General features: G+C 37.7%; 1 protein-coding gene across 1 annotated transcript in view; it reads right to left on the reverse strand.

The window, feature by feature from the left end:
* The window catches only part of galnt1 (UDP-N-acetyl-alpha-D-galactosamine:polypeptide N-acetylgalactosaminyltransferase 1), an 89,595-nt gene that overhangs the window by 45,422 nt on the left and 22,529 nt on the right, over positions 1 to 21,644 (reverse strand). Inside the window, exon 2 of the mRNA XM_084089709.1 lies at positions 6,455 to 6,575. The gene's annotated coding sequence lies outside the window, so the exon portion shown is untranslated. The remainder of the gene's footprint in view (positions 1 to 6,454; positions 6,576 to 21,644) is intronic.

A 21,644-nucleotide genomic window follows, 5' to 3' on the forward strand; every position in this document is an offset into this window, starting at 1 on the left:
CGCCTCCACCTCTGTTATCTCCCTTTCGAAATGTTTCGGTTAAGTTCTTCTATTTCAGACACACACTAGCACAATGGAGAAAAGAGAAAATGTCATCTGAGATTATGATATCTCTGCGAAAGCCACTGTATCTCCTCATGCACTATTTATATCAAACATACATAAAGAAACAGACAGATAGAACAACAAAGTTGTAATCAAAATTATTCAACCAAATCAGGTTTATTGAAAAAAATTGCAGACTTTCAGCTGTTTGCAATGAACAAATCAAACAAAAGTAACTGAAATAGCTTAACACTTAATGTTTCAAGTGGTTTCCCTAAATTCAACTGAACATTCAACTTTTAATGACTTCTGAAGTCTCGAAATTATTTAACCGCTTCATGGCCTGCATCTTTTGTACTAAGTAGAACACTCTTTTGCTGTTATGACCAGCTGCATTTGCAGGATGTATAACCAGACACCAGCTTCTAGTAGTGTTTCTGAGGAATCTTAGCCCATTCCTCATGAGCAATGGCCTCCAGTTCAGTAATATTCTTGGGTTTGCGTGCTGCAACCGCCGCCTTCAAATCCAACCAGAGATTTTCAATGGGGTTCAAGTCAGGTGACTGTGATGGCCACTGTAGAATCTTCCAGGAATTCGTCTGCAACCAAGCCTTGGTGGAATCTGAAGTATGCTTGGGATCATTGTCCTGTTGGAAGGTCCAATGACGCCCAAGCTTCAGCTTCCTCATTGACGCCGGCATTAAGTTTTCTCCTAGTATTTCCTGATACTTCAATGAATCCATCTTGCCTTCCACACACTGCAGGTTTCCAGTGCCAGATGATGCAAAGCAGCTCCAGAGCATCACTGAGCCACCAACATGCTTAACTGTAGGCAGTGTTCTTTTCAGCATATACTTCATTCTTCTTTCTCCAGACATACCGCTGATCCATAGGGCCGAAATGTAAATGTAAATATAAAGAATGGAAGATAGATTGACAGACAGACAGAACAATATGAAGTTCCATTTTCACAGATAGAACAATATAAAAGAACCATAGACAGAACCACAGACTGAACAAACAAAACAATATATAGGAACCATAGGCAGAACCACAGACAGATAGAACGTCAAACAAAACAATATGAAAAAAATGACAGACAGACAAAAACTAGACGGACGAACAGACATACAGACAGATAGATTGGATTGCACGTCTGTTCCTCAGAGTTCCTTTTTTTCATTCGTGAAAAACTCAATATGGCGTCTACACTTAGTACAGTCAAGACTCCATTTGCACACTCAGTTCGTGCAGGTCCTGACATCAGTTCGACATTGAATTATTAGATTAGTCCATCCCAAACAGCAGCCAGATAAACCAATTACAAGGTTGATGGTATTACAGTACGAATGGGTCATAAAAATCGAACGGGCTACGCTTTATCAGATTTCAGCTCAACTAACATGCGTGGTAACTGCAGGAGTGCACATCCACGCTGCATTGAAGAACAGAGCGGATGCAGCGTCCAAACGCTCTGGGTGGGTAATAGTCATCTGACACAGCTCTATTTTTGTGTGCATATGATCCGTGTGTGATGTGATTCCAGTCTTTTTCAATTTGTATGCTTGTCAGTTCAAGTTAAATATGCATTATGTACACTGAGGATCATGATTAAAATATATGCAACTTCTCGGAGATGAGTTTTGCATGCTTACAGCGTGTTGTGCTTTGGTGAACAACACACAACCTTGGCAAGAAACTCCTTCAAAGTCAATACTGTACTAAATACCTTGGCATTTAACACACTAAATACAATTAGCACTACTATTCTAAAGGCACTTTCCTGCTGCAAAGTGCACACTTCGCACATAGTTAGCATATTTAGGGATTCTTCTATTTTAGGATTAAAACACACAGTTAACACTTCATTGTTTGTAGGGTGGAATGTAGATGTGCATAGAACAGGAGTGCAGTTTTGCAGTCTGTGTTAGACTCAGTTATAGGAAGGTCAGGGCCATCAGAACCTGGGAATGAGGAATAACATTGAATAATTGGACTGAATTTCAGGCACTGTCCCTCCAGAATCACACTTTGATCAAATACTCTATAGAATTCACATTGTTTTTGGTGCTGGTATCAGGGTTTGTAACCTTGTCCAGGATATATATCCAAACATAATAAAATAATTTAATCAATTCTTTTAAAAAAACAAAAAAACAATGGTAAAACAAAACAAAACAAAAACCATGTGTTGTCTAATGCACAACTAAAGACCAGTTATGGCCTTCCATCTTAGTATAGCTTTTTTAATAGTTTTTGTCCTATACATTTTTCACATTTGCTGAAATGTATCCTCTTCATACTGTACATACTGTTTCTCCGAAAGCACAACATAGCAACAAAAACCACTACGCCACTTTCCCAAACACCTGTAGCACTTCAAAAAATCGTTTGCATAAATGGTGATGAATGGATTTGTTGGGATAGATGTGCAAAGTAGTCCGATGCTTCAGTGACAAATTACTGTCCCGTGAAATACGACAGCATTAAAATTCTAGCTCTAAAAACACATTGTAAATGAATAAAATACATTTCAGCATGAATAAAATATATTTTTTTCAACTTTAATAAAAAATAATAAATGTTACCTCAGCATCAAATCAGCATATTAGAATGATTTCTGAAGGATCATGTGACACTGAAAACTGGAGTAATGATGCTGAAAATTCAGCTTTGCCATCAACAGGAATAAATTACATTTGAAAATATATTAAAATGAAAACCAGTTATTTAAAATTGCAAATAATATAATTTTACAATATTACTGTAAGAGCCATTATGCTCTATTTATAATATGTTGTAGTTCCACTGTTAGACACTGAGTGGAGAGTGGTTTTTAATAGGTATCTGGATAGCTGAAGAGATGAAATGTGTTTTGGCATAGGAACTGTGACAAATAAAGGGATAAATGCAGTACTGGACTGGAAGCGTCTTGTTTGAATCTCACACGTCAGAAATAATCCTACAACACCTAAGTGACCTCACCTCATTGTTGCTACAATTACTTTTTACTGTATTTTAATCAAATAAATGCAGTCTTGAGTATAAGAGACTGCTTTCAAAAAAATAAAAAACCCTAACCCCAGTGTATTTCATTTATATCAACAAAAAAAACAAGTATCGACAATTCAGAGTTGTTTAAAAAAAAAAAAGAGAGGAAAATTACTTTAGAAATGACCAGGCATTTAAATAGAGAACCAAATAAACCTCACATAATGTAGAAACAAAAGCCACCTACTGTGAGAGCAAAAAAAGACTGATATGGACAGAGTCCAAGTCTGAGAGAGAGATAGAGAGAGAAAAGTTTCCTGAAATGATATTTCATCAGATATTCAGGAGAGTTGTTAAAAAATGTTCAAAATGCGGAGGTTCATGACTATGTATGTGTGTGTGTGTGTGTGTGTGTGTCTGTGCGTGTGTGTGTGTGAGTGTAATGATAAAACATCAAAGAAAAAAAATCAGCAAGACGGAGCTGCCAGACTTCGTTTCATAATTAACACAAAAGCCAGATACAGTCCTGCATAATGAACTCTCTGTGAATGACAGCAAAAGAATCGCGGCTGTTTAACGGACCCAGACCAGTTATCACAGCGAGCTTAAGTCTCCTAATGACTCCTGCAGAGCACGTTCAGCTCCTGCTCTATAGAGACATTCAAGTCTGTGTAAAACTTCTGCTATCAGTTTTGTGTGGGAGTCACTTCTGTCTGAAACATCTGTTTCTGCTACTCATATTTGCTTTTTGTAGCTCAGATATTACATACTTTGACAAGACATAAATGTGTGTGACAGTGTTAAAGTGTAACAAGGCAAAAAGTAGTGATGTTACCAACTTAAGTATATATATGCTATTATTACATTAGGTACATGTATTCATTCCGAATGGTCACAGCATAGACGTCACGGTTCGAATACAGTCAGTCATAGGCGATCTACACTACAATCCAGAAGGGGACGTGAGCAGTAATGCAACACTGTTTGCTAACCACCACAACAGGAAAAAGAGCAGAAGAAGAAGAGACGATCTATGCACCAACCCAAAACGAGATCTCGCCATTGGCGAGTTCAGATGGCACGCAAGAGCTTTCTAGTAGCCTATTCGCTGATTTTCGATTAATTTATCCACGGAAAGGAAACTGGGATGTTTGTTTTCTTTACTTTGCAAAAGCACAATGTTTTGTTTTTATTGTGAGTACAGCCTTTACAGTTTCAAATGATACTCTTATCTGTATGACCATAAATGACGGAGTATTTTAAGTTGTTTCTGCTGTTATGAGACAAAATCATTTGGCATTTGTGTCGTGGAAGTCTCACTACTACAGTCCAGTGATGAAATATGTGTATCCTGGAAATGGAAAGCCTCAGGTGCCGCTTCACTCGCGGTCTCATCGTTGAAAGGTGAAGTAGGCTGGTTTCTCCTTCTCTTTCATCTTTCCGTGATTTCTTGAAAAAGCTTAATACTCAACTGTGCATCCGCCACACTCTCATGTGCAAAGAAAACTATTCTCTAAGTTCTGTTTTTCATTATTCTAGTTATTTTTTACAAGAGATGCTTTTCAGTTTTGTAGCTGATTGTCACCAAAAACCTTTTGTTTTTTTACCAGCAATACAAAAAAATATGACCTGTTTACTGCTTAGTGCTTAATACACTAAAGGAGTCTGAACTGTACCTCAGGGGGACTAAATGCCGCTAGGTGGAACAAACTGTAATTTGCACTACTGTCTATTCAAAATAAATGAAAAGAAACCTAGCATTGGGGATTTGTTGCTTTTTCATGTTGTATCCTGTATAATACACAACACACACACAAACCTTGTTTCATTTTGAGATAGAGATCACTGAAAGTAAAGATAACTTGCAGTTATGCAAGTGAGATTACATGTTGAGTCAGTAACCACTTTCAATGAAGGATTCATTATACTGATTCAAACTGAGACTTTCTGAATGATCATTCAAATAACCACATTTGTTTGGGTAATACTAGTTGCTAGGTAAGTTTTGTTCATTTGCGTGCATCTCAATAGAAAGACGTTCTTTCTTGCAATTATTCAGTGGCACAGTTCCTTTACACACTTAATTCTGACTTACAACTCAAATAACCACTGGTGTGCGAAGGGCACTGTGTGCGTGTGTGTGCAGACTCATAACCAAACATGATCTATATGCAGTATGAAAATGTCCCATAGTAAAAACTAATGTCCTTAAATAAACATACTACAAAATCCAAAGTCAGCACTTGAGCAAAAACAGATAAAGAAAGTAACTATAATATAACAGGATCCCTGTTTTCAGAGGTCTGCAGTATTTCCCAGAATGCAACAATAGTGCACAATGTAACAGTCTAATTTCAGAAACGGGTAGTAAGGGGTGATGTCACTGACCCTTAGACAAAGTCCGAGCCTGTGAGGTGTTTGTGTGTGTGTGTGTGTGTGTGTGTGTGTGTGTGTGTGTGTGTGTGTGTGTGTGTGTTTCAAGGGGCTTGAAATAGATGGACATAGTGAACAGAAAACCCTCAAGGGTTCATGTTTCTATTCTCAGCTAAAAAAAGAAATGCTTTCCTACTTTTTGGGTTTAAGAAATTATCATCATAAAAAGAGGAAAGTAAGAGGAAATAATCACGATCTCACAAAGAAGCTGAGGGAGGTCCATTTTAAGTCTGATAGTGCTGATCTACACTGAAAAGTCAAATTTGGTGTAGAAATCGGACTGAGATGCGGTTCCCCAAAGCCTGTGTTTGCAACTTCCTCTTCCTCTCACTGATGATTACATGCCTCAAGCACAGGCTCTTTCAAACCAGCACAACTAACAAGCTACACACACACAAAGACTCACAAAAGAACGGAACAAACGGTGACGGAGATGGAGGGAGCTGTGATGCAAAAACTGCACCCAGTGCAGAAAACAAACACAAATTGATTACCAATGCAAAGCCTGGCAGAAACAACAAGTACAATTAAATACTTCAATTTGCAATCATTCAGCCATTTTGTGGTGTAACCCAGATCAATATGCATTACTGTCTATTTAAAGTTTAGACTGCTATGCACACACATTGTTTTAAGAAAAGAAAACAATGACCACATTTTCCTGTAGCATACTACATGTTTATACACTGTTGGACAAATTAAAGTGTTTAAAGATTTTTTTTTTTTTAAGTCCACAGGGCCAAAAGAGCCCAGAAGTTGAAGAAACACCTAGTTACGTAAATTTACACACAAAAAATGCCTGCATTACATGTGGAAAGATTGCAATAGAGTTCTTCCCTTTCAGACACTATATGCGAACTGCTTCATTGTCACACTAAATTAGCTATGCATTGTGAGTAAAACTGAGCTGATATTAACTAACACTTTATATAATAAAGAATAATTGCATAATGGCATAATTGTCTGCTGCATATTCAGTGCGTACCTGTTGAACTGAGGTCAGAGTGGGTGAAGGAAGGCGGTCTCGTATCCTACAGCGCAGGGGCTCCAGATGAGGGGAGGAGCTTGAGGTCCCGCCACAGAAACCTGTTACTCACGCATACTCCCTGTAACAAACAAAGTCGACTGTTAGGGGAATTACACTGTGTAACATTAACACTACATTAACCACACATTTATTAGTGATAAGTACACTATACAGTATAAAAGCTGATTTTTGACCAACTTGAGATTATCACTTCAGCAGTTAATCCTTGCGAATATTTATAAACCTATATAGTTCTGTCAATGAATAATTCACGTTTTTAAGTTGAGTAAATATTAAAATAAGCATACACCACATACAAACACATAATCCCTAGTTTATGTGTGTTTGTCTCTAAATACCTAAAAAATGATTCCTTTTTCATAAGAAGTCCCACATTTTCCTTTTAAAAAAGGTTTCAAGAGAAATAATGATAAAGTTCCAGATTCAATTCAAAAATCGCTTTATGAAAATAAAGCAGCCGCATTTAGCGTTCTGCATGTAAATCTATAAAATGTAAAAAAGAGGAAAAGACTGCATGATTATTTCAGACAGCCTCTTCTCCTCCAAGTTAGTGGTCTTTCCACACTAATGTAATCTTTTCCTATCCTTCAGCATCTCCTCCTCATGATTATCAACTGAAGTGTTTGTGTGTGAGTGCATAGTGTGTGAGTTTGTAGAGATGATGGCACCCGAATCAGTTGTTCCAGGTTATTCTCCTATATTTGGCTCAGGCATACTGCATTCTGAGCTAAGATGAATAAAAGATCAGCATGCAGCGTCTTTTAGACGGAGAGTGACACTCGCACACACATTGGCAATGAGGTCTTGAGCGAGGTGGTGGTCACTGAGACGCTACGCTTCATCAAAAGCACTTCTCTAATCCTTCAAACATTGTACAGGCCTTTCCACAGTCCAACACACACACCACATCAAAACCCAGAGACTGTGTTTGTTAGACAACTTCCAAAAAACCTGAATGTGTTTTTGAGGTGTGTGACACTGCTAGCGCTAGCGCCTTTCCCAGGAGCCATGGAAACGGCTGCTAGGTGAACAAAGGCCCAATTAAAGACTCTCATTTACTGTGGGCAGGTCACTACGACAACAAACAGTCTTTATATCCTCCACAAAATTCAGACACACACACACACACGCACATATTGTAGCATTTTATTTTAGTTCACTTGTTAGTCAGTTTCTTGTAATGATTATAGTTTTAAATGACTTTTTTTTTTACAATAAAACTACACAAATTCAAGCTGTCATTCAAAATAATTCTATATTAATTACATGTTGTCTATTAGCATTACTCAGAATTGAATGTACTTTATCATTAGTCTGTCCATTTTCACCAATATGATGCAGATAAAACGCACCTGATGTACAAAGTAAACAACTTAGCGTTCTCTATGATTCTCTTAGCGTCCACACTGTCATTTTTTACACCTAACCTTAAAATAAAAAAATTTAAAAAAGAAACAAAAAAACATCTTTTATGACGTATATTTTGCGACGGAACTTACCGAAAAACCAAAACAATACTCTATGCTGGGCTAAGGAGGAGACTCGATTCTGATGCCTGTACCGAACGGTAACGTCGCGACTAAAAAACAGGTATGCGTGAACATTCTGTCCTTTTAAGATTTGTTTACTTTGCATTTTCGTGTGTTGTTTTATTCTATTTATATGTTCAGTATTTTTAGTTACAAGGAAAAGTTATTAAACCTGTTATAGCACGACAACACTTTCTTTTTTTTTTGCAACTTATTTCAATATCGTGATAATATCGTATACCATGTTAAAAGCTTCAGCAATTAATCGCAACATGAAAATTTGATACCCGTCACATGCCTTATTTATTATAACAGCCAAATGAAACTGAAACCTGAAATGTGATACATACAAATAAACTTGGGCTAACATGCATCTTTCATTTGGCACACATTTAAATGTGTGTGTTTTGAGCATGTTCTGCGTGCTTGACACTAACCGCATTAATAAGACGCTTTGGAATAGAAGTTGCAGGACATTTCAGATTATAAAAAAAACACGCCTTAAAAAAGATTTAAAAAAAGATTACAGATGCACAAAATATTAGCACCATATCTGTTACTGGTCGATATAAGCAAACCTTTACATTTTTTAATTTCAAAAAGTATACTTACTATACTTGGTATAATTTCTATCTTTTCTTTTCTTTTATGTGCATCTTTTCTATAATTTCTATTTCTAACTTCCTGTTTATTGTGAAATACGTTAACACAGGACAGAAATGTATGTTTATCAAACCATTTTTTAAGCATTTAAGACTTTTATTTGCAAATGACCTTCAACTGCCTGTGAAAATAAGACTTTTATTTGCAAATGACCTTCAACTGCCTGTGAAATGAGTCCAACTGCTGAACACTGAATTGGCAGTCATATTTAAATATGCTGATAATTACCATGACATGTTCTAAATTATCTGTTTGCATCTTAATTTCCATAAACTGTCTCAAAATGGAGGACTCGGGTGGAGTTTTTTTTTTTTTTAACACGTCTACATGATAGATCACTCTGATCACAAAATAATGTAAATGGTTCTTAAATGATAAGGCTAATGTGACTACTAACTTTTCACCTAACTAAATCCACCTCTTTTTCTCACCTTACCCAGCCTCACTTCATCCCTCATATAAGGCTTTGTAAATCTCTCTTTGTAGAGAACCACTAACAAAAGTAATCAGTATAAAACTGTGTAAGGCAAATGACCAGACACAAAACCACACATGGACATGCTGAAACATGCTACTATTCTGTGTATTTCAGCAAATAAAATGTTCTCAGGCAGACAGTGTGCACACACACACACACACACACACACACATGCCCTCTCATGCAGCATGTCTACCCTTTATTTTCACTGAACACAAAAGAACCCACAAAAAGGAACTAACATGAACCCTCTAGCAAACACACACATATAATAAAACACTAAGGTGACACTGTGTTTCTCAATAAAGATCAATTCACTTTTCAACAGCAAGGCTCCTGGACTACATTGCTCACAAAAGCACTTACTCTTCCCTCTTTAACACTTTATCACCCTCAGAGAGCTGCACTCCTCAGGTGAGCTGACTCGCTGCCCTATTAACACACATTATCTCACACACAACAAAGCAACACCTGCTGTGACACATATGTAAATGTCTGTATCAGTATTTTTCCAAATTAGACAGTAAAGTCAATTAAATATACTATAATCTAATATACTACACTGGGTATATCCGTCCAATACCATATCAAGAAAAAAATAGATAGGCCTACATATTTTAAAATTCTAAATGTAAATTTATAATATGTTTACTACTGTTCAATAAGAACTTTTTTAAGAAATTAAGACATCACATATAGCCTAGGGGTGGACGATATACCGGTAGACAATTAACTGGTAAAAATTTGTTTATAAAATATTATATATATATATATATATATATATATATATATATATATACATACATATATATATACATATATATACATACATTATATATATATATATATATATATATATATACACACATACATATACATATATATATATATATATACATATATATATATAAGATACTTTTAAAAGTAATGCATTACAATATTGAGTTACTCCCAAAAAAAGTAACTAATTGCGTGACTTAGTTACTTTTTATGAAAAGTAATGTTACACATGTTACACATTACTTTTGCGTTACTTTTTCTTACCTGGGATGGGCTTGCTTGTTTGTTTTTTAATAACAATAAAAAAGTTATATTTTTGGCAAATGTTAAGTCCCTTTCACACCAAAAATTAAATGAATAAGCCTAAGGTTGAAGGAAATGCATATTTACACCTGTACAGTAGAGGGCGCCGCTCAAACAAACCTTTCAGCTGCTGTTATTCTGTATTAAAGAACAATAGGATACAGGAGAAGGAAGTTCAACCAGAGAATGTCTAATAAGGCGAGAACTTCCACTCTCAGTAAACTTCCGGCTTCTGAACTGGTTGCAGTTCCACTCTGGTTCCATATGAGGGCGCTCACAAGGACGAGTGCAGAATGAATGGAGGTCTATGGTGCTATACCCCTCAAAATCCACTTTTCTCAGGACATAATTTTTTGTCTAGTAATTTGAATGTTGTATTCGAAAGGAGATGTAAAGAAATGACACTTTGCTGGGTGTTAGATTTTTTAGAGTCACTCACTTGTTTGCTTTAAAAAGTCTTTTAAAATGTCAATGACGTCATACACATCGTACGACCAGAGATACTGCTTTACGGCAATCCTTCAGTCACTTTGGTGCTTTCGCGCTCTGCACTTTCTTTTCTCTCGAGGCATCGACAACACAGCTGACACAGGTAAATACACCTGCTAGAAGAGTTTTTGTTTTGTTGTTTTAAAAGACCATCAAGCGGAATCTCTGGTCGTAATCAGTCCTTCACTGACCAATCAGGGTTCATTAGCAGAATGCTAGTGTGTTATGGGCAACAACAACTCAACCTGTAAGAAATCGAAAGGACATAAGTACTCGTTCATTCAACTTTCGACCTATAACCCATGTTGAACTTGCAAAACCTACAATCAAATCTGAGATTTCTCAACGGCAATCGGGTGAAAGAGACAAATTTAGCCGTCTAGCTCCATAGACTCCCATTCATTTTGCACTCATGGGCGATTGCCCCCAGTGGAACTCTGGTGGAACTACAACCAAAATTCGGTACAATAGGACTTAATAGGGAGTGGCCAGGCTCTCCGTAGACGGGCTCTGGTTCAACACTCTTATTACTAAATATAATCTAAAGTAATTTTTGTTTATTAGTATGATTGAATTGGATCACTGAAGGTCAGCAGCAAAGACATTGGTTAATAAAGTGAGATTAAATACATAAAGTATATTTGTGTAATTTAATATAGTTAATTATAAAAGTTTTGCGTACAATTCTGAGATTGCATTTTACCATTTAATTCATTTGAAGTAATACTGAATGTTTTTCGTACAAGTGAGAAGAGTAAATGCATGTTCACATTTAGTCTAGAACTAAAATAACCATCTTGTATACATAGCGCACACAACACTTCACTTTATTTCTCTCATCATGGGGACAGGAGAGCTGTCAGTCAATAAATGTGATTATTTGAAAAAGTAACTTAGACATTTTGTTATAAATTGAAAAAGTAATGCGTTACTCTACTAGTTACTTGAAAAATTAATATTATATATTATATCAATCAATCAATCAATCAATCATTTATTTATAGAGCACATTTAAAACACAACCGAAGTTGACCAAAGTGCTTTACAAGGAATAAAAGAGACACAAAAATAAAACCACATACATAAATACCAGACGAGACAAAAAGGCACTCAATAGAATAAAAGAAAAATCCAGGAAGACAAACTACAGAGTGTTAAAAGCCAAGGTGAATAAATGAGTCTTGAGCTGAGATTTAAAACTACAGATAGATGGAGCATGCCTAATAGAAGGAGGAAGGCTGTTCCAGAGCTTCGGCCCAGCAGCGGCAAAAGCACGCTCACCACGTTTTTTAAGTTTAACTTTAGGGACTGTAAGATGGCCAAGGTCAGAGGATCTCAGGTTTCTGGATGGAGTGTATGGGGTCAAAAGATTCGTTAAATATTGAGGAGCCAAATTATTTAGAGTTTTATAGACAAATAATACAATTTTAAACTCAATCCTATACTTTACTGGAAGCCAGTGCAACGACATTAAGATGGGTGTTATGTGGTCATACTTTCGCTTCCCTTCAAGTAGTCTAGCGGCTGCATTTTGAACCAACTGTAGACGAGAGATGGAAGCCTGAGAAATACCATAATACAAAGAATTACAGTAATCAAGCCTAGATGTAACAAATGCATGAATAGCTGTTTCCAAATTTCTCCTAGATAAAATCGGCTTTACTTTACTGAGAAGGCGAAGTTGGTAAAAGCATGACTTGACAACAGCTGAAATCTGTTTATCAAACTTTAAACTGGAGTCAAAAAGGAAGCCCAAATTTCTGGCACACTTTGTGTTATAAGGGGAGAGAAAGCCCAGATCAAAATCAAAAACACAGTTTTCCTTGGGGCCGAAAATAATAAACTCAGATTTATTTTCATTTAAGTTTAAAAAATTGCTTGAAAGCCATGACTTAAGCTCGTTTAGACAATCTAACAGTGGCTGAAGAGTATATTTATTATTGCGTTGCAAGGGCAGGTAGAGCTGTGTATCGTCGGCATACAGATGAAAAGAGACACCATGTTTTTTAAAAATAGCGGCCACGGGGAGCAGATACAGAGAAAACAACACAGGCCCAAGGATTGATCCCTTGAAGGATTGATTATATAGTAATACTATTAGCATTGGCAAAAGCTTTTGATGCCTGCGCGATTGAAGTGTTTGAGAATTGATGCCGGAATTTCAACTCAGGTCTATAGTGTCAAATGGAATAATATGTTTGCAATAATATTTTCATACTGTTTTTCTAGAGCTGATGTCAATAGAGCCATTCAGTGATTAATCTACTCAATAGCTTTGAAAATTATTAGGCATGATGTTTTCAAATTAATTGCTGCTTGAAGGAACATAAATTACTCAGCTCTGTCAATGCACCTTTCATGCATAAGGAAAAAAAAAAAAAGACAAAAAAAAATATTTCTGGCCAACATTTTTTACATTATCTCTCTCTCACTCTCTCTCTCTCTGACACACTGTCATATGTTCAGGTTTGACGCCATCAGGGCAGCATGACAGGATACAGTCTCTGTTCCACTCCACAGCCTGACACTGACTTCCTGCTAATGGATCAGATCATCGGTGCAATCATCATCCCACACCATAAGGAAATAGCACAAACTATTCAGAAAAAAAAAAAAAACCTCTCTCTCTTTCACATGCACACTAGAAAATATGTGCTTTCTCACTCAGATTGATACTTTCTTCATGAGATCAGCAGCCACATTGCTTTTAGTTTCAAAGAGGTTTTGAAACCAGACAGAGAATCAGACAGTACAAGCCTCATTCACAATGACACCAGTCAATCAAATTCCTACAGAAAACACAGACACTGTAAGCACAGGAGTGTACTTGGGGTCACTTGGTCGAATGCTAATACAATGATGAATAATTTAATTCAACTAAGATATAACTATTACTCTTAAGAACTGAATTATTTTCAAATAACTTAAATTTCAATGCGTTTCTCCCACAAAACCATCATATGGCTTCAGGGGAGTGGTATGGACTGCTTTTATGTTGCTTTTGTGTCTTGTTTGATGCTTGAAATGTGCAGTCTCCATTCAATGTAACTTGCATGGAAAAGAGCGACTAGCAAAATCTTCCAGTCCACGGAAAAAAGAAAGTCATACTGGTTTGGAAAGACATGAAGGGGAGTAAATGATGGCAACATCCTTTAATCTTCCAAGTAGTGCATTCATCTGACCGCACATCTGAAAGGGCAACATGTCAGGATTTTGAAGGAAACCGTAGCCCAAATGTCAATGTGGCAAGTCATAAGTGCAGCTGCTAATGTGAGTGAGACTAAGGAATTTACGAGGGTTTTATGGTGCGTATGGATGCACATGGCGTGTAATAACGCGCTGAGTAAAGCGCTGGCACTCAGCCAGCTGTTATACAATGCCTGCATGGTTTGATTACATACGATACAGAAGTGGTCAGAGACCATAGTGTGTGCCATTTCGCAGTTGAGCATGTGAAACAACACACACCCCGGGGCCTTTACTACTATGAAGAGTGTGTGTGTATATAACAGCATCAGAACATTAGGTACGTCATTGGAGGCGACGAGGGAGCAAGAGTGACTCTGTCCATCTGGCTCTGCACCACGCCTAAGAGAGCATGAGAAACGTCTGAGAGAGCTCAGCGTCGAATGACATGCGGTACTCAACTCAAGACAGACGGTTAAAACATGCAAAACATCTGTGTCCATGGGTGGGGAAACTGTGTGTGTGTGTGTAAAACCCAGAGAAACCAACAAAATGTTCCTCTTCATTAAAATGCAAGGCACGCAAGCCACAACCTCATCCAATGTAATAAATCTTGCACACAAAATCCATCATAAACCCAACAACAAACTTCTTTCTTACTGCTATAAAAATGCTAAATTTCAGAAGCATAACAAAACGGCAACAGATAAAACATGTTTTATCATCTCTTCATTATTGAATGCGATAAAGAGCCTCTACACTCACCTCAGTAACTGTCTAGCCAGAGTGTAATGTACTTTTTGCTACACCTGCCGATGGCCAATGGCATTTTAAAAAGTTAAGGATATAAAATACACTATTTGTATTTTTTCAGATCTTATTAGATTTCTGCGACATTGGAGCATATATATATATATATATATATATATATATATATATATATATATAATTATAATTCAGGAGCAAAGACTTGTATTGAAGGACTGAAACAAAGATGTTGTTTTTACTTTAAACAACACCTTATAAGAAGCAACTTACAAATTCATTGATTAGCGATGTCACTGTTAAAAGGACAAAAACAAAGATATCGCTTTCCTCAGCACACATTCAAACTGATTTTGTGAATATAAGATTGGCCTGAAGAATATCAGTTAGATGCAGGTAACGTGCTCGCTTAGTCGATCTCTCTCTCATAATACTCTACATAATATAATAAGCTTCAATGAAGCAACTCACGACTCCTTCGTTGCTAGTTCTAAAGTGACATTTTAGAATTAGTAACGGAGGCTTGCGCTCAGCTGTTAAACTGTCAACTCGAGATTTGAATCCATGGCAGAAGGAAGAGGTTCAGCACTAAAGAGGGTTTTTTAAAGACAGTCTGTTGTTGTTTCTTATTTATTTAGAAACATGTGCCGTCAAACTGTTGTATAAACACAATATCACACTCGTAGCCGTGCAATATGGCTCTATACGGGCGAATCACAGCTGTGTGTTGATATAGCGCAATTGCGCACAGCTACTAGTGTGATATTGGTCATACACAGTCTGAGAGCTGGTCCAACAACAGCCACACAGAAAACAGGATTAAAGCATGAAAGAGATTCATTGGGATTGAGATTGGGATTATGACTGACATGCAGAAAATCTGGAGGCAGATTAATTTTCAAACTCATCCAGCATATGAATTACCCTTGAACTGAACCAATTCAATGTTATTTGATGACTTGAAGTCAAGAAAAAAAAAATACAACATTTCAGTAGTTTTAGTTCTATCACACTGTACCAGTTCTGCTACATAGATTTTATAAAAGGCTTCTAAAAATGCCTGCTAAATAAATGTACATGTGGAAAGAGAACAACATGTCACCACACAAGGGTGAAGTACAGATTGTATGACTGCTACATACAAGGGTCAAGTACAAAGAAAAGATGTAAGATGTGCAGGAGTTCTCAAGGCTACTTGTTTGTCATTGAGCTGGAAAAGTTATAGCAAACAAGACTATGAAGGAAAAATTACATGCTGATGTACTTTGGGCTTTGTTCCCTAAAATAAAACAATTGCTGCTTTGAAGTTGCAACCTGATGTGATAGTCATTGCACTTTTACAACCACTTTGAATTTAATTACTGAAGAAAAAAAACTGAAAGTAGAAAATGATGGAAATGATTGCTGTCAAATTAAGCTAATTAAATTACTGAAGAAAAACAACAACATATTTTGCAGTAAAAACTGTTGCACTTTTTTTAAAGACACATTTAACTACATGACAGCAATATAGTCTTCAGTAGTCTCCAGTCCACTCCTGATCCATCACACTTAAGTTTGCTCTAGTGTAGGCGTGCATGTGCTTAGTTGTGGTGAGTGAAATGTGATTCTCTTCAGTGCGGCCCACAGTGATCTCAGTCATATTACAGCCAACACCCCAACCAAACCCCAATGCACACACATACCCTCTCTCTCTCTCATCTTCAATCTTGTTCTCTCACTCCCTGACCCAATTTCTTTCTCTTTTTGGGTAGAACATTTCACCATAAGATTGGCGGAATGAAACTGTTACAAAGAAGGAAATGGTTGAGAGTGAAAGAGAGACTGTCTGTAAGCTTTGTAACATCATGCACGGCTCCTTCTCTTTAAACTTTTTTCAGTTGCTCTATCCCCCATCTCAGCGTCTTTCCCTCCTCCCTCTTAACACAACTAAAGTCGTAAATTTAAAGGGGAAAAAGGAAAAAGAAACAGCGCAGAGAGCTTCCAGACGAGTCCTGGGTGGGCGGACAAGCTGATACAAGAGCCATAGAGCTTCAGGCAAATACAACAGCCTGAGAGTTGGACAGAATGACGAGCTTCTACGCTAGAAAGAACACACTATACGATTAAGAGAAGAGTGTTATTATGGTTTATAATAGGGATTGACTGCTTTACCATTAACTACATTTAATATGTCTTCTTTATTGGCCTGTCTCTTTAAATCCCAGACATACACACAATCAGGAATGTTCTCTGAGAGAGCATGTGAGAGAAACAAGTAATAAAAACTCGGTGAGTGTTTTAGCGCAATTTTCTCACCTCATGGGATCACAACACTAAGAGATAGTAAATCTTTTCCGTTTTTTTTTTTTTTTGTTTGTTTGTTTTGTTTTTTTGTGCGTTCCCGAGATTAGACCTTCCTTAACATAATGCCGAAAACCAAGATTGATTGGTGCGCACAGACAGAACAGAAATCATGAGTTAACAATCGCAATTTTGTCCGTTGGAAAATTGCGCTAAAAAATATCCACAAAATTTCACAATAACAATTTTGAACCAAGTGAATCCAGTTTAATCTTTTTTATATATTAAAACGTTTATTTAATATTTAGTATATTTTATAAACACTGGAAGACTTGGGGCCAGTACGATTTTTTGAAAATAAATTAACATTTTCATTTAGCAAAGATGCAGTACGTGATTTCTGAGAAACACTGTTGATATTTCAAATCAACCTCTCCCTTCATTGCTCCGCCCCCAAAATGCACGAACACGCAATGCAAGATTGGATATCTCTTTATCATAGCTATAAAAAAATAAAGCAAAGATGACAATTAAACGACACTGAAGAACAAAAAATGAACATACAGTACACAAGCAAGAGTTTATCATTAGTCGCCAGCAGCACACCAGCTCCAGACAAACAATGACACTCAAAACATTTTTTTTCAGGTAGCTTTGCAGGTGGGTTTCTTTAAATGTCTTGGAGACATTACCACAGTTCTAGTCTGTCTAATTTAGTCTGTCTCAGTTTTTACGGTTTCTTCATAGAAAGACTCGATGATGGTGAGATCAGATCTCCGTGTGGAGCAGACCAGCATTTAAACACCAGCACAGTAAACGACTGGTCATATTAGATGTATTGCTTTAAGCATACGGCACTCGCATCGAACAAACTTTGTGAAGAGTCAATGTTTTTTCCACGTTTTTTGACCATCGCTGTTGTAATGTATTGGGAAGCCAGTTCTCAGACAGAAGATTTATATGATGCAGGCAGTGGCTCTATCAGCGGCTTGACTCCTTCACTTGCCATGTTGACCTGCAACACACCTACATGTATTTTCTTTTTTTTCAACTAAACCATATTATAGATGTGTCGTCTATCGTGGGTGGGTGGAGAACGGTACGATTTGGTTTATTACCGAGAAGCATTACATTTTGGTTTATTACCGAGAAGCATTACACCCATAATAAATATATATAGATACAGAGAGAGAGAGAGAGAGAGAGAGAGAGAGAGAGAGAGGTCCATAAATCAAGTAAACATCTTAAAGAAAACAACCAACCAACCATATTAAAAAGAACATATAAATGTTTTTACATATAGATCACAATCATGTGACACAATATGGTTTGGGTTGGGTTCGGGGTTGTAACTAAATATAACTTTTTCCGCATGTCTCCGCTTCCTTCCACTGTAGAAAAATAAAGCCAAAATATCCCAGTAACAGTCGTTGCGATTACATTGTTAGAAGTCAGAGTCTGCACAGCAGTGATCCTGAGGTGGACCTCCAGCATCAAGGTCCTGCCCACACTCCCACAGACTCGATCGCAAGCATAGCTGTCAATCATGATGTTACACCCTTTTTTTTACACCATCAAAAAACGAACTAAAACCATACTTATTGGGAAAACAAACACTTGAACATATGTCTGCCTGATAAGAACTACCTAGGCTGCAGTGTTGCCAGATTGTACGGGTACATTTGATTGTGCGGGTAAAATTTGGTTTGGGAGGGTGGATAAGGTTTGGGCTGGTTTAGGGTCAGTTGAGCTGTTTCAATCATCTTAATTTTTATAAGCTAACTGGTTAATAAACAAAACTCAAGTGTGCATGTATGCCATAAAATCAGTCATCATGATGTTAAACAGCCCCACCACAGGGTCGGCTGGCATTGGTGCTGACGTCGCCGACGAGCACGCACTTTTAACCAATCAGCGAACAGCAGGTAGACGTGATAATTCATGAGTGACAGGTTTTTAGTGCGATAACTTGTAGCTGAATATTCAAGTGATCGCTATGCCAAAGTGACATTAATTATAGTAAGCTCTATAAGTATCTACAGTAAAGAACGGGAGTGTGACCCAATTCTCAAAACGTGGATTACACCTGTGGTGAGCGATGACTCGAAGATTCTTTATAAATATACAGTGAGGAAAATAAGTATTTGAACACCCTGCTATTTTGCAAGTTCTCCCACTTAGAAATCATGGAGGGGTCTGAAATTGTCATCGTAGGTGCATGTCCACTGTGAGAGACATAATCTAAAAAAAAAAAATCCAGAAATCACAATATATGATTTTTTAACTATTTATCTGTATGATACAGCTGCAAATAAGTATTTGAACACCTGAGAAAATCAACGTTAATATTTGGTACAGTAGCCTTTGTTTGCAATTACAGAGGTCAAACGTTTCCTGTAGTTTTTCACCAGGTTTGCACACACTGCAGGAGGGATTTTGGCCCACTCCTCCACACAGATCTTCTCTAGATCAGTCAGGTTTCTGGGCTGTCGCTGAGAAACACAGAGTTTGAGCTCCCTCCAAAGATTCTCTATTGGGTTTAGGTCTGGAGACTGGCTAGGCCACGCCAGAACCTTGATATGCTTCTTACAGAGCCACTCCTTGGTTATCCTGGCTGTGTGCTTCGGGTCATTGTCATGTTGGAAGACCCAGCCTCGACCCATCTTCAATGCTCTAACTGAGGGAAGGAGGTTGTTCCCCAAAATCTCGCAATACATGGCCCCGGTCATCCTCTCCTTAATACAGTGCAGTCGCCCTGTCCCATGTGCAGAAAAACACCCCCAAAGCATGATGCTACCACCCCCATGCTTCACAGTAGGGATGGTGTTCTTGGGATGGTACTCATCATTCTTCTTCCTCCAAACACGTTTAGTGGAATTATGACCAAAAAGTTCTATTTTGGTCTCATCTGACCACATGACTTTCTCCCATGACTCCTCTGGATCATCCAAATGGTCATTGGCAAACTTAAGACGGGCCTTGACATGTGCTGGTTTAAGCAGGGGAACCTTCCGTGCCATGCATGATTTCAAACCATGACGTCTTAGTGTATTACCAACAGTAACCTTGGAAACGGTGGTCCCAGCTCTTTTCAGGTCATTGACCAGCTCCTCCCGTGTAGTTCTGGGCTGATTTCTCACCTTTCTTAGGATCATTGAGACCCCACGAGGTGAGATCTTGCATGGAGCCCCAGTCCGAGGGAGATTGACAGTCATGTTTAGCTTCTTCCATTTTCTAATGATTGCTCCAACAGTGGACCTTTTTTCACCAAGCTGCTTGGCAATTTCCCCGTAGCCCTTTCCAGCCTTGTGGAGGTGTACAATTTTGTCTCTAGTGTCTTTGGACAGCTCTTTGGTCTTGGCCATGTTAGTAGTTGGATTCTTACTGATTGTATGGGGTGGACAGGTGTCTTTATGCAGCTAACGACCTCAAACAGGTGCATCTAATTTAGGATAATAAATGGAGTGGAGGTGGACATTTTAAAGGCAGACTAACAGGTCTTTGAGGGTCAGAATTCTAGCTGATAGACAGGTGTTCAAATACTTATTTGCAGCTGTATCATACAAATAAATAGTTAAAAAATCATATATTGTGATTTCTGGATTTTTTTTTTTGATTATGTCTCTCACAGTGGACATGCACCTACGATGACAATTTCAGACCCCTCCATGATTTCCAAGTGGGAGAACTTGCAAAATAGCAGGGTGTTCAAATACTTATTTTCCTCACTGTAACTAACTCTGAGAGCACAATTGAATGACTAAATTGAGATCGAAAATAGGATCGTCATGTGCCAATGGCCTGACCAGGACATCTGAAACTTTTAAACCGTCCCAAAAATGATGTATGGTTTGCAAAAATGGGAACTGCTGCGTCTGTGTAGATGGGAGAAGCAAAGTGTATGTGCATTCTGCACACGCTACATTATGGCCAAGCATGCGCCCTTAAAATAGCATCTGAATAATGCGCCACTGACTTTAGACTAGGTTTTTCCCGGTCTGTGGCGGAATTGTTTTCTGGAACTGCAAAATAGCACCAGGGAAGGTTTGCGCCAGAACACGCCCCCGGGAGCACAAGTTCATTCCCTAATTTACCAACGTGCGTCTGTGGAGGGAAAAGTCTGCTGTGCGTCGGGTGCAAAATAGGAATGATACATGCGTCGGTGTACAAAGTCAATTGCACTGGGTGCAAGATAGGGCCCACAGTGTTAAGTCCGTGTAAACATGCACACACAGAATCTTCTGTGGGCTGGATGAATGAGGACGTATTAGAGAGTGATAATGAAGTCTAATTTTATCACTGTGAAAGTTTTTCTCCATTTTAAACTTCACACCATAAACACAACACAAACATATGCTGCCACAGTCAGTTCCTCTAAAAAACCCACAGCATTGGGAAGAAGGGATGATCAAGCATTCATTTCTCATCTTTGAATCCAATTGTTGGCTCACCACTTTTTCTATGAGAAAATACCAAAAGAATTCAGCATTTAGCAGGGAAAGATTTTTCATTCATTCAACGAAAGACAAATTTAAATTATTGGTTTGTTTGTGGCAGTTGTGTATGTGAAGGGTATACAAAAGTTGGAAGTGGTTCCCTCATTAAGCGATGAACACATTCAGCACATCACCAGTTTCATTAGCATAATTAG

This window comes from Abramis brama, assembly GCF_963993115.1.
Source record: "Abramis brama genome assembly, chromosome: 17".
NCBI classification, from domain to species: Eukaryota; Metazoa; Chordata; class Actinopteri; order Cypriniformes; family Leuciscidae; genus Abramis; species Abramis brama.